Here is a 14,135-nt window from a genome sequence, read left to right on the forward strand (position 1 = left end):
TATAATAAAGTTTAATTTGTAAGTGAGGCACAATGAGAGATTAACAACACTAATAATAAACCAGAACAATTATAACACTCTACTGTACTAAAAGTTATGAGAATGTGGTCTCCCTGAAAACAGCTTGCTGTCCTGTACTCACCGAATTTCAGAGGAGAGCACTCTGACAGGTGTTCCCCGACTCCCAGTGGCGAAAGGTCCTTCGGGAAAACAGGTGAACACTATCAAAATATGCTTATCTCCGAACCTTGCTTAACCCACAGTTTTAGGGGATCGTCTCTGATTAGGTCTAGAATTCCTCTCCATAGAAGATAACCTACTTCTCGCGCAAATCTGCAGTGTTCTTGCAGGGCTGCTGATGGGTGGTCCTGTTCTTTTCGCAGTGCTGTTTGCGCAGAGATGGAGCGAGGAACTTAGCGTATACCACTCTTTCTGACGACAGGAGTAAAAGGCTGTTCAGACTACCTGAACAATGTCGTTCAGGGAAGCACTCGTACTTCTCAGACTTCGTCGTTCCGGACCCCGCGAGCCCGGGGCAGGCACCAGGTCCGCCCGGGGCTGAGCTGCCGCGGCGCCTGGCCATGCCCCCTCGCGCCCCGGCCTCGGCGCCCGCTCCCGGCTCCAGCGCGCCTGCACGTACGTAGCCTTCACGTGTGTGTGGATACGGAGTGCATGTGTGGAGGCAGAGGAATATGCTCCAACAAATTTCGGATAGAAGCGGCGAGGACAGGACGTGGGGAAGGTAGGAGCCGCGTGCACGGCTCCGGCCCCGGGCGGGAGGCGGCCGCAAGCCGGGCCGGCAGCGCGCAAGTCCGGCGCCAGCCGCTAGAGCCCCCAGTGCGCGGCCCGGCCGCGGGCAGCCTCGACCCGACACAATAAACTCCGAGGGCCGGCGGGGCCGAGCGGCCGCCCCGCGCAGCATCGCCATGTGAGCGGCTGCCGCGGCCTCGCGGGGACCCAACTTTCCCGGGCGGCGGCGCCCAACTTCCAGCCGCCCGCTCCGGCCCCGCAGGCCCGCGGCCCCCCGGGGAGACGCGACTAAGTGCGGGCGGCGGGGCCCTCCCGGCCCTCACCCCGCACGCGGCGCCCCGGCCGCCTGGCCGCCCTCGCTCTGGCGCGACCGCGGCGTTCTCTGAGGTGGAGTATTACAAACATGGCGCCCCTCGAGCCCGGAGCCCTTCGCGCGGAGCCGGCGGCGGGGTCCGGGCGGGGGGAGCCGGGGAGGAGGGAGGAGGCCGGCAGGGAGGAGGAGGAGGCGGCCTGAGCGTCCCCCCCGCCCCCCGCGCCCGTCGCCGGCTCAGGCCCGAGAGGCGCCGGGCGGCGGGAAGGAGGCGGCACCGGAGGGGAGGGCCGGGCGCGGCGGCGGCGGCGGTGGAGGAGCCGGAGCATAATGGTGGGGAAAGCTCGGCGGCGGGGCGGCGGGGCGGGCGGGGGCGTCCGTGGAGATGGCGCGGCCCGCGCGGTGGAGCCTGCCTGGCCGCGGCCTCTGGGGCGGCGGCGGCACCAGCGGGTGCTGATGGTCGCTCGCCCGCTCGCGAAGGGCTCCGAGCTGCCGGGGAGCTTTGTGGATGGCGGGCCGGGCCGGCGGGGCCTGCGAGGGCGGCGGCGGGGCCTGCGGAGGCTGCGGGCCCGCGCCCCCTCGCCTTGGGCGGCCGCGGAGGAGGCCCCGGGATGAGGCCCCGGAGGACCGCGCGGGGCCTGCTCGGGCCGGGAAGCCGCGGAGTCGCGTGAGCACCGCCCGCCGGGCCCCATGCCCCTCTTTCGGTCAGGCCTCCTGGGCCCGTGCGCAGTCGGGGCCGGCGGGGAACGCGGCCCCGGGCGTGTGGCGGGCGGAGAGGAAGCGTTTGTCGCGCGGCATGTCGTGTGCTAGCCCGGGAGCGGCGGGCAGGGCTGGCCCCGAGGCCCGGGGCGGAGATTCGTCGGTCCCCCGGGGCTGTGAGCGACCCCGGCAGCGGCGCCGCCGCCTCAACAGGTCCTCGCGGGCCTCCGGGACAGTCCTGCGGGGTCCGCCGCCCTCCGCCCACCCAGAGCTCCGGGGAGAAGCTGCTGAGGACGCGGCTGGGACGAGGGGGGGCGCCGGGACCCGGACTTTCCCTTGCAGTCTCCCCTCGCGCTTTTCTCCCGAGCCGGGAGGAGGAGGAGCTGGCGATGTGTGCGCCGTGCCTGGTGTCTTTTGCAGAGTGACCGCCGTACCTGTTTTATTCGTGTGTACCAGGGCGCGTTGTGCTGTGCGGTGTCCTATGCGGTGGGTACGCAGTAGCGGGGATCGTATGTGGTGTGTACTCTGTGTCATATGCAGTGTGCTCGAAGTACCCGGTGTCGTACCAGGTATCACACACGGTGTGTACGTGGTATCTTCCTCACTTAGGCTGTGCACTCAGTCCCCGGTGTTTTGTGCAGTATGTGCATGGTACCCTGCTGCCATATGAGGTGTGTGTGTGGTACTCCATGTCATATCCGAGTGTATATAGTATCTGGATAGTATTGAATATATTTACCTTACCTGGTGTCACATACAGTGTGTATGTAGTACCTGGTGTCATATATGCTGTGTGTATAGTACCAGGTGTCATATACTGTGTGCACACAGTACTTGGGGTCATATATGGTGTGTACATAGTATCCTTTCACACTGTATGTGCAGCACCCAGTGTCATATACAGCCCTTACGCAGTTCCGGTATTCTGTGCAGTATGTGCAGGGTACCGTGCTGCCATATGCGGTGTGTGTGCAGTATTCAATGTCATATACATTAGGTATATAGTATCTGGTGTCATATACAGTGTATATACACTATCTGGTGTTACCTATGTTTTGTGTATATATATGGTGGCATATACAGTATGTATACATTACCTGGTGTTATATATGGTGTGTAGGTAGTACCCAATGTCATATGCCATGCATATATAGTACCCAATGTCATATGCACCATGCATGCACTATCCTTGTCACAGAAGCTGTACCCAGTGTCAGATGCAGTGTGTGCCTAGTACCGAGTGTCGTATGTACTGTGTACACAGTACCCACTGTCTTATCCAGCGTATGTAGTACCCTGGGTCATATACGGTGTGTACATGGTATCTGGTGTCATGAATGTCTGTGAGCCTGGAGGAGATACCCAGGTGGCCCATTCAGGGCCCTGCTGGTAGGAGGGAGTGGTGCAGGTTGGGTTTTTAGGGAGGTCTAGAACCCTTGGTCTGCCTCACTTAGGTGTTCTGCATCCTACAGTAAGCTGAGTCATATGGAGGCAAGAGCATTCTTAAAAATAATTTAATCTGTTTGTTCAAAAGCAGAAAGTAAATGTTTACTTGTTTTCCTCTAAACCGAGAAATATAGTAATTTTAGCTTAGTAATTATGGTGTGCACAACGTTTTCAGATTTTTGAGGTTATTGATTTTAATTAATGGTTGGGTGTTATCAGGGAGATAGTGTTGGTTGTACTTAGAAAGTTGGTAGGCAGGGTCATCTTTGTAGTTTTTCTGAATGTCTAATTTTTACAGGCAGGAAAAAAATATGAAAGTAGAGGCATTTAATTTGCCTTGTCTTTGACTAACTGGCACAGGTTACATTATAGTTGTTATTTTTGGTTGACTTATCTTTATAAGATGACCAGGCTAGAGAATCAAAGATAGAGGATATGGGATGTGATTATGACAGAATCAAAATATTTGTCTTGCTTAGCTCTGTGACTTAAAGGATTTCTGTATTTCACATGGTGCTTTTTCCCCATAGAGATTGCTCATATGAAAACCAAATCTTCCTTTTACAGTCTCTAAATTGGACAATTTATTTTTGCAATTACCGTTTGTGAGGTGTTTAAATAAATGTACATGTACAAGCTTGCAGCTTCACAAAAATAAATCAATTACAATGTTAAAATTTAGTTCTTTCATTCATACTGAATACCATTCTGTTGGTGTTTTTTTGTTTTTTTGAGACAGAGTCTTGCTCTGTTGCCCAGTCTGGAGTGCAGTGGCGCGATCTCGGCTCACTACAACTCCCGCCTCCCAGACTCAATCAGTTCTCATGCCTCAGCCTCCTGAGTAGCTCGGACTACAGGCGTGTGCCGCCACACCTGGATACTTTTTAGTATTTTTAGTAGGGATCAGGGTGGGGGGTGGTTTGCCATGTTGGCCAGGTCTCAAAACTCCTGGCCTCAAATGATCCACCTGCCTTGGCCTCCCAAAGTGCTGGGATTACAGATGTGAGCCACTGCACCCGGCCCTGTTGGCATTTTGAATGGATATCATGCATGTTTCAATGAATGGCATATGTTTATTTGGACTCTCGTCCTTCATCCTTCGGTAACCCTCCCAGTTTTTTCTTCTTAGGGTTGTTACAGTGGTGTATAATAGAGGCATTCATACCCTTTGGCATACCTTAATTGAGACACTACTTGGACCTAAGAATTTTAATACTTACAATAAAAGTATCAAATGCTGCTGTAACTTGCTTACTTAAAGCCCTAACCTGCTGGTGTCAGATTTTCGGTAACTTTCTTGTCCTTCAGTTGAATTCTACATGGAGGGAAAAAAAGAGAAAAAAGAGTTAGCCTTATGATAGTTAAAACTTTTCACTGTTTGAAAACCTTAAATTGGATTTAACACTGAATTTTCTTTTTTCTTTTTTTTCCTTTTGTTGAGACACTCTCGCTCTGTCGCCCAGGCTGGAGTACAGAGGCACAGTCTTGGCTCACTGCAGCCTCTGCCTCCTGAGTTCAAGTGATTCTCCTGCCTCAGCTTCCTGAGTAGCTGGGATTACAGGTGCCCGCCACTATGCCCGGCTAATTTTTCTATTTCACCATGCGAATCTTAAACTACTGGCCTCAAGTGATCCGCCTGCCTTGGCCTCCCAAAGTGCTGGGACTATAGGCATGAACCACTGTGCCTGGCCTATCAATACTTTGATGAATGATATTATTATTCATTTATTTTAATTCATTTGAATAATACAAATAACTAAAATACACTGTGTGAGAGTTCTTATTATAACCATTGGTTTTACGTAAATATTTTTCTTTTTTTCATTTCTGGCACTGTGTCCATAACTGCTTCAGTTTGCATTTTCTGTATTTCCTTGAAGCAGATAGACTTTCCGAATAAAGGAGAACTGGTGTTTTCTCTTCATTTGATCTTCATTAAAACCTCACCAACATTTCTACTAGGAATTCAGCATATGTGAGTTTAATTTCTACCAATATCTCTTACATACTTTCAGTTACTTGCAGTGCCATTATCAGGTTTTCAAAACAAATGTAAATCTGCTTTGATACAGTGATTTGTGCAGATGTTAGTGACCTGGAGGTTGTTCTTCAGGTTTTCAGTGTTTTGTCTTCTCTTAGTCTCGACTTTTGAAATAGTTAGTAGCTACAATTTTATAACATAAATGAGGACCGTGATAATAATGTATCATGTATTGTCTGTCTACTGTATATCAGCCACTGTGCAAAGTTACTTACACCTACACTCTCGAACTTAAACTTACACATAGTCCTTTTTTTTTTTTTTTTGAGATAGGGTCTTGCTTTGTTGCCCAGGCTGGAGCGCAGTGGCACCATCTCAGCTCACTACAACCTCCACCTCCTGGGTTCAAGTGATTCTCATGCCTTAGCCTGCCAAGTAGCTGTGACTACAGGCAGGAGCCACCATGCCTGACTAATTTTTGTATTTTTAATAGAGTTGGGGTTTTGCCACGTTGGCCAGGCTGGTCTCAAACTCGTATATATCTGCCTGTCTTGACCTCCCAAAGTGCAGGGATTATAGGCATGAGCCACCACGCCGCCCGGCCACACATTGTCATCTTAAAAGCATAGCAGTCAGTCTTCCTTTTAATTATGGAAGGTTCACCTTGTAGCACACTTTAATCGCATCCTATCCCAGACACACACACACAGAAACACACGAGAAGTGGATGAGATATTTTTTGAGACAATGTGATTTATATAACATAAAAGTTTGAGCGTCTCTGGGATAAGAGGTAAATGATAGAAACGAAGATAGTGTGAGGGAGAGAAGAACCCAAATCAAAATACCCAATACAGTAGTCTTTTTGAATAATCATGGCTTAGTTACGGTTTTAAAAACATATGCAGAAATGATTTATTGCTTAAGGAAAGATTTTGTGTGCACCTGTTGTTACTGTTTTTCCATTAGAAAATCCAGAGAGTTATTTAGTTTGTATCATGGAAATGCTGTACAAGTTTTAGTATCAAAATTATTTGCAAATGCAAAGAATATGTAAGATAAGATTTTTTTTAGTGTTTATGTAATCCATTATTATGTCTTAGGACAGAACTTTGGCAAATTATTAGACATAGATATTTAACTCAATTCAATAAATAACCTAATTAGATATTTAATCTTTCGTTGCATGTATATTTTTCCTGTTCAGTAACTTCCTGATTTTTATCTCAGGTTTCTTTTAAAGAGAATTTAGCATATTGGAAAATATTTTCGTAATTAAAGTGCTGGGTAAATTCTTTTAAAATGTGTTCAATCAGATAGCAGTAGAAATACCCTTAGTGCACATACTTAAGTTATTCACACTATTAATTGTAAAGTTACAGTTGCATTGAGTATGTGACACATTTCATTTAATGTTGGTAACATCCGCAAATGTCCAGAATGTTTGCTCCATAAATGTCTACAAGTTTGCCCACTTTTATGTAAAACTAAAGAAGTAGAAATGACAAAAGTAATAGAATGCTGCTTTATATCAGAGTTATAAAGGAATCGTATAGAATCTTCTATCTGTTTGTTTTTCAGAGATGAGAGGGATATATTAACAGATCACATTAGCTTACACATTAATTGGAAAATGTGTTTTGCTGAAATACACACAGTATTTTCATTTTTCTGTAAACTTAATATTTAAATAGAGTAGGTAAACTAGTTTTACATCAGTGCGTTTATAGTTCAAGTTACTTCATAATTCGTTTTATAAGATCACACTAAAATATTGTATTTTCATATAAGGAGAATATAAGCAATTTTAATATCTTGACCTCATTTATTAATACATTGTTATTTATTGAAACTCTGCTATGTGTCATACTCTTCTTAGACGCTGAGGCGAGAAAGATAAGATGGCTCTCGCCTTTGTAGAGTTTACAGTTCAGGGTAACACATTTATTGAAGCAAGCACAGTAAAATGTAAAGGCAAGAGGACTGCTTGAGCTCAGGAGTTTGAGGCTACAGTGAGCTAAATCAGCCAGTGCACTCCGACCTGGGTACTGTAGGACAGTGAATGAATTAAGATAAGTCGTATTTGAGTTAGGATTACTTGCAAAGTCTTAGCACTGATGATTTAAAATTTATCCTGATTTGTAACTTTGAGATTTTACTATATTAACAACCTGAGGGTATTTAAAAGCAACTGTATTATAATTGGTAACTTTTAAAGTGCTCTGTTGAAAAGTAGAACTGTATTAAATATCAAACATATATTGTGTTCTCCAGATATTATCTCAGCATTTAAATGAAAGGTAGATCCAAATTAAATTTGTAGTTTTTTGTTCTCTGCGGTTTGGTCTGCACGTTATGTTAAGTAAATTTAAAATATAGGTTAAGAGCAAAGGATATTCATTCCTAATTTAAGCATTTATCATGTGAACATGAAAGATACTAAAATATTCAAAGGATTTCTGTTGAGAGCTTGTCATATAATATTAGCTCTCATAACTAGGGTTAAAAAGCCTATTTTTAAAAATTGGGAAGATATTGTGGTTTATAGCAATATAATCTGATTTATATACATTTTAATTTGGCTGTACACATTAGGTCGCTTTACGAGTCTACTTTCTAAACAGTTTTTAGGAAGCTGGGTTTAATCATGAAAGTTGTTTGTGGCAGCACCATTTGTGTTATTTGTGTTTTGTTTTGCTTTTAGACAGGGTCTCATTCTGTAGGGAGTGCAGTGGTGAGAACTCTGGTCACTGCAGCCTCCACTTCCTGGGCTCAAGTGATCCTCACAGCCTCCCCAGTAGCTGGAACTACAGGTGTGTGCCACCATGCCTGGCTAATTTTTTGTAGTGATGGGGTTTCACCATGTTGCCCAGGATGGTCCCAAACTCCTGAGCTCAAGCGAACCACCTGATTCGATCTCCCAAAGTGCTAGGATTACAGGTGTGAGCCACCTTGCCCGGCCTGTTTTTTCAAAGGGGTCACTTTTTGAGTGTCTTAACATACTAGGCAATTTTCATATCCTGTTTAGTCCTCACAAAAGCATCATGAGGGATGTGTCATTGTAACAATTTGTAATAAGGGAATAGACTCAGAAGGGTTAAGTTACTGGTGCTCAAGGTCGTAGAGGCATAATCAAATTGGTCTGAATTCAAATGTATGACTACCACACCTGTAATCTGCTATGCTGCTCTGTTTCCTGAAAACCCATCAACTCCTTAAATCTTTATAGTGATATACCTTCATTTTCCCAATGCACTTTTATAAGTGCAAAAGTACGTAATATTAACAAAGTGTAAAACTGTGTACCACTGCTTATAAAAGCAGGAGGTAGAAAGACAGGAGTATTAGGAAACTCCGGGCAATCAAAACATTCTATTTATGAAGTTCTGGTTAATGCCTACTCACTGGTAATGACAGCTAGTAATCTGAGAACAAGCATAGATAATTGGTTCATTTTCTTGCTTGTCACTATGGTAGCTCACATTAGGAAGATAACTTGGTTCAGGGACAGGAGCACTGGAGGCGGGGCACCTGCAGGTCTTCATTTTAATACTTACGTAATGGAGAAAATTGTTTGAAAACATTTGGAATTAACTCAAGTATTCTTGCTGTCTTGGAAAGGGAAGTCATTGTCTTGAGGTTGTAACACTCCCCCTACTGGATAAGTTCAATTTGGATTCAGATAGCTAATTTCTTGAAAGCTGTATTAAATGCTAATTTCTTGAAAGCTGTATTAAATGCTAAGGCTTCAGCATTCTGTTGGGTATGTACTGTCATCTAACATAAAATAATACCATTTTGTGAGAAGCATATGGTTAAGAGAGAAATAATCAAGTGATAGCACCCACAGATTGAGATCATCCTGACACTCATCAGCAGTGATGCTGCAATGGAATAATTGAGGGCTAAGCATGAGGGAAGCTCTCAACTTTTGAAAGCTATTATGAATTTTTTAGTTTTCTCTTCTTGTAGAGTCTTGATTTATCTGCCTCTTGCTTGTTTTTCTATCTCGAAAGTATGTCTGACAAATGCTGTTTTAGAAAGCAGGTCCTTAATTTTCTATTGAATTTTGACATGGAGCCCTTCCCCAATTAATGTAAAATATACCTACTTTCACTGTCCAGTTCTTGCAATACAAAAGAAAAAAAAAAATTGAGAAAAATTTGTTTGGGCCTTCCATTGATGTCAAATTTAATAGGTTTTGAGAGGAGGTTATTTACCATTAGAGATGTTGTCTTTTTAAATTATAAATGATATAAGTCTACAGTATTTTTTCTACTGTACTTGTAATTTGGCATTTTCTTGTATGTTTAGAAATATCAAATTTAATATTAAAGTACCAGAGATCCTTTATTTCACAATACTTATTTTACCAGTCTGCACATGTATGTTCTACAATTATAACTTAATGAAGCCTTTTACTTGTGATCAATATTCATGTTGGATTATTTCAGGTAAGAAACTGCCATTTGAGGCAGGGTCAGGTGGCTCATGCCTGTAATCACAGCACTTTGGGAGGCCGAGGTGGGCGAATCACTTGAGCCCGGGAGGCAGAGGTTGCAGTGAGCGGAGATCCTGCCACTGCACTCCAGTCTGGACAACAGAGCAAGACCCTGCCTCAAAAAAAAAAAAAAAGAAAAATTGCCATTTCAATCATTTTAAAGTTAATTTTTTAATATTTTTAGGACTGTTCAAATAAAAATAATATTAGTCTCAGTTGTTTTCAAATGAATTAAAAGCTGAACAGCCAGCAGTCCAATTTAAAGTTAGACTTTCCACTCATGCTGAGGAAAAATTCACTGTCGTTGCAGTCGTATTTGTACCTCATTTATTTATTTTAATTTAATTTTGTTTTTTAACACAGAGTCTTGCTGTGTTGCCCAGGCTGGAGTGCAGTAGCACCATAACCACCATAACTGCTCACTGCAGCCTCGATCTCCTGGGGTTAGGGGATGCTTCTGCCTCAACTTCTCGAGTAGCTGGGACTATAGGCGCATGCCACCACACCTGGATAATTTTTGTACTTTTTTCGTAGCGGGGAGGGTTTTCCCATGTTGCCCAGGATCACCTCAAACACCTAGGCTCAAGTGTTCTGCCCATCTCGGCCTCCCGAAGTGTTGGGATTACAGATGTGTAATCGCCTGGCCTATTTTTTTAAAATAAACTGTTTAGAATTTTAGATGACAGTGTTACACAACTCACATTAGGAACTAGGAGTGAGTTAGCATAGTGGTTCTCAGTTGTGGCTGGCTGAGCATCTGAATTCCTTTTTTTTTTTTTTTTTTTTTAACAAAAACATTAAATCAATCTCAGGGGTTGGGTCTGGGCTCTAATTTTTTATTTATAGATATAAAATGTATTTTATATATAATATATGCAGACATATTTCATTAGCTTTAGGTGCAAGTGGTTTTTGGTTACATAGATAAATTGAGTAGTGGTTAAGTCTGAGATTTTAGTGTGCCCATCACCTGAGTAGTGTACATTGTACCCAATATTTTAAAAATACTAAATATTAAAGAGATTTTTAAAATCTCTTACTCCTCTTCCACTCTTCCTCATTCTGAGTCTCCAGTGTCCATGATACTACTGTGTATGCCTTTGTGTACCCATAGCTTAGTTCCCACTTACAAGTGAGAACATGCAGTGTTTGGTTTTCCATTCCTGAGTTATTTCATTCAGAATAATGGCCTCTAGCTTCATTCAAGTTTCTGCAAAAGACATTATTTTATTGATTTTCTTTTATGGCTGAGAGTATTCCATATGCATATATAACTTTTTCTTTTTTCATTTATTGGTTGATGGGCACTTAGGTTGGTTCCCTATCTTTGCAATTGTGAATTGTGCCACAAGAAACATATGCATGCAGGTGTCTTTTTGATGTAATGAGTTCTTTTCCTGTGGGTAGATGCCCAGCAGTGGGATTGCTGAATGAAATGGTAGATCTACTTTTAGTACTTTAAGGAACGTCCGTGCCGTTTTCCATAGAGGTTGTACTAATTTACATTCCTATACATTCCCATAAGCATTCTCTTTTCTTCACATCCATGCCAACACCTATTGGTTTTTGACTTTCCGATAATCACCATTCTTGCGGGGGTAAGGTGGTATCTCACTGTGGTTTTAATTTGCATTTCCCTGATGATTAGTCATAGTTAGCATTTTCTTACGTGTTTGTTGGTTATTTGTATATCTTTCTTTGAGAAGTGTCTATTCATGTCATTTGTCCACTTTTTGTTGGGATTTTTTTTCTTGCTGTTTTGAGTTCCTTGCAGATTCTGGATACCAGTCCTTTGTCAGATGCATAGTTTCCAAATATTTTCTCCCATTTTGTGGGTTGTTTACTCTGATGATTATTTTCTTTACTGTGCAGAAGCTTTTTAGTTTAATTAGGTCTTGTTTTTCTTTTTGTGGCATTTGCTTTCGGGGTCTTAGTCATAAATTCTTTGTCTAGGCCACTGTCCAGAAGAATTTTTCCTATGGTTTCTTCTAGAATTTTTACGGTTTTTGGTTTTAGATTTAATTCTTTAATCCATCTTGAGTTGATTTTTGTTTAGGGTGAGAGATAGGGATCCAGTTTCAGTCTTCTATGTGTGACTATCCAGTTTTCCCAGTATTATTTATTGAATAATGTGTCCTTTCCCCAATTTTGTTTATGCTTTGTCAAGGATCAGTTGGTTGTAAATATTTGGCCTTATTTCTAGGTTTTCTATTCTTTTCCTTCCTATGTGTGTACTTTTATATCAGTACCATGCTGTTTTGCTTACTATAGCCTTGTAATATAAAGTCAGGTAATGTGATGCCTCCAGATAATAGTTATTTTGCATAGGATTGCTTTGGCCATTTGAGCCATTTTTTGGCTCCATATGAATTTTAGGATTTTTCTCTATTTCTATTAAAACAATGTTTGTATTTTGATAGGAATTGCATTGAATCTATAGATTGTTTTGGGCAGCATGGTTGTTTTCATGATACTGATTTTTCCAGTCCATGAACATGGGATGTATTTCCATTTGTTTGTATCATCTGTGATTTCTTTCGGTAGTGTTTTGTAGTTCTTCTTGTAGCGATCTTTCACCTCCTCTGTTAAGTATACTTCTAGAGTTTTGTTGTTGTGTTGTTTTGTTTTTGCAGCTATCATATAATAAAGGATTGAGTTCTTGATCTGATTTCTCAGTGATACGGTTTGGCCATGTACCCCCCGCAAATCTCATCTTGAATTGTAGCTCCTATAATCCCCATGCATTGGGGGGAGGGACCCAGTGGGAGGTAATTGAATCATGGTGGCAGGTTTTCCCCATGCTGTTCTCATCATAGTGAATAAGTCTCGCGATATCTGATGGTTTTCTTTTTTTTTTTTTTTTTTTTTTTGAGACGGAGTCTCGCTCTGTCGCCCAGGCTGGAGTGCAGTGGCCGGATCTCAGCTCACTGCAAGCTCCGCCTCCCGGGTTCCCGCCATTCTCCTGCCTCAGCCTCCCGAGTAGCTGGGACTACAGGCGCTCGCCACCTCGCCCGGCTAGTTTATTTTTTTTGTATTTTTTAGTAGAGACGGGGTTTCACTGGGTTAGCCAGGATGGTCTCGATCTGCTGACCTCATGATCCGCCCGTCTCGGCCTCCCAAAGTGCTGGGATTACACGCTTGAGCCACCGCCCCCGGCCGATCTGATGGTTTTCTAAAAGGCAGTTCACCTGCACAGGTTCTCTTGCCTGCCATCATGTAAGATGTTCCTTTGCTTCTCCTTTGGCTTCCGCCGTGATTGTGAGGTCTCCCCAGTCATGTGGAACTGTGAGTTCATTAAACCTCTTTTTCTTTATAAATTACTCAGTCTCGGGTATGTCTTTCTAGCAGTGTGAGAACGGACTAATACACTCGGCTTGGTCGTTGTTGGTATATAGCAGCACTACCAATTTGTGTACATTGATTTTGTAGCATGAGACTTTACTGAATTCATTTATCAAATCTAGGAGTCTTTTGGAAGAGTCTTTAGGGTTTTCTAGGTATATGAGCTTATCATTGGCAAACAAATAGTTTAACTTTCTCTTTTCCAATTTGGATGCCTTTTATTTCTTTTTCTTGTCAGATTACTCTGACTAGGACTTCCAGTACTGTGTTGAATAGAAGTGGTGAAAGTAGGTATCCTTGCCTTGTTCTAGTTCTTAGGGGGAATGCTTTCAACTTTTCCCCATTCAGTGTGATGTTGACGCTGGGTTTGTCATAGATGGCTTTTCATATTTTGAGGTATGTTCCTCCTATTGAGCTGTAATTTTTAAAAGGAAACAGTTTTATTTTAGCTTTTCAAGTTTCAAATTTTTATTTTCTGAAGTGGGCAGAGGTATATGTGCCTTTTTAAATACTTGTTTTTGGAGTGGCGTATATAAAATGTTGTTCCCTGGGACTTTTAGCTCCCAGCCTCAGGAATTCTCTTTCAAGAATCAGATCCATGAAGTTCCCTTAAAAAGATGATAATTAAAATAACCCGAAAAATAAATGCATCCTAGATGAGAGCCTTAAATCTTTTTGGATTCCTCAAACATGCTACTGTATTGCCAGAGAAAATGGATATCGAATGTATCGTTTATTGATACTCCCTGATGGTCACAGATATAACTATAATCATAGGTAAATGCACATTAGATCTTGAGATACGTTATAGTCAGGATATGGGCTGCCATCCAGTTTGAATGTCTGGGCATTCCGGTAATTTGAAAAACAGCAATACAAAAGTGTTCCTGCCTGTCCTGTAGCCAGCTCTCCAGGATGTCTCCTAATCCTGATAGGCATCCCTGGGGCAGTCAGATCAACCATCTTGGGGTTATGTCTTCAGTCAAGTGAGACCACCCGAGAAGGTTTTTCAGGCTCTGCCTAGGTCTCTGGCTAGCCTCTTCTTTATCCCTGATGTGTATCTGGATTTCGGGTGATTATTGATGTTCCTCCAGGCTAGGGGTATT

The 14,135-nt window shown here is 43.2% G+C and overlaps 1 protein-coding gene across 8 annotated transcripts in view; it reads left to right on the forward strand.

Moving 5' to 3' along the window:
• The first annotated feature begins 318 nt into the window (after nt 1-318).
• The window catches only part of ZMYND11 (zinc finger MYND-type containing 11), a 117,239-nt gene continuing 103,422 nt past the window's right edge, over nt 319-14,135 (forward strand). For 4 of the 8 annotated variants that reach the window (XM_025396574.1, XM_025396579.1, XM_025396581.1 and 1 more), the window contains exon 1: nt 333-742. The gene's annotated coding sequence lies outside the window, so the exon portion shown is untranslated. Of the gene's footprint in view, nt 743-1,332; nt 1,394-14,135 lie in introns of those variants that run through there. The other 4 variants (XM_025396573.1, XM_025396576.1, XM_025396575.1 and 1 more) reach the window with 3 other exon arrangements.

This window comes from Theropithecus gelada, chromosome 9, assembly GCF_003255815.1.
Source record: "Theropithecus gelada isolate Dixy chromosome 9, Tgel_1.0, whole genome shotgun sequence".
In the NCBI taxonomy this organism is placed as follows: domain Eukaryota; kingdom Metazoa; phylum Chordata; class Mammalia; order Primates; family Cercopithecidae; genus Theropithecus; species Theropithecus gelada.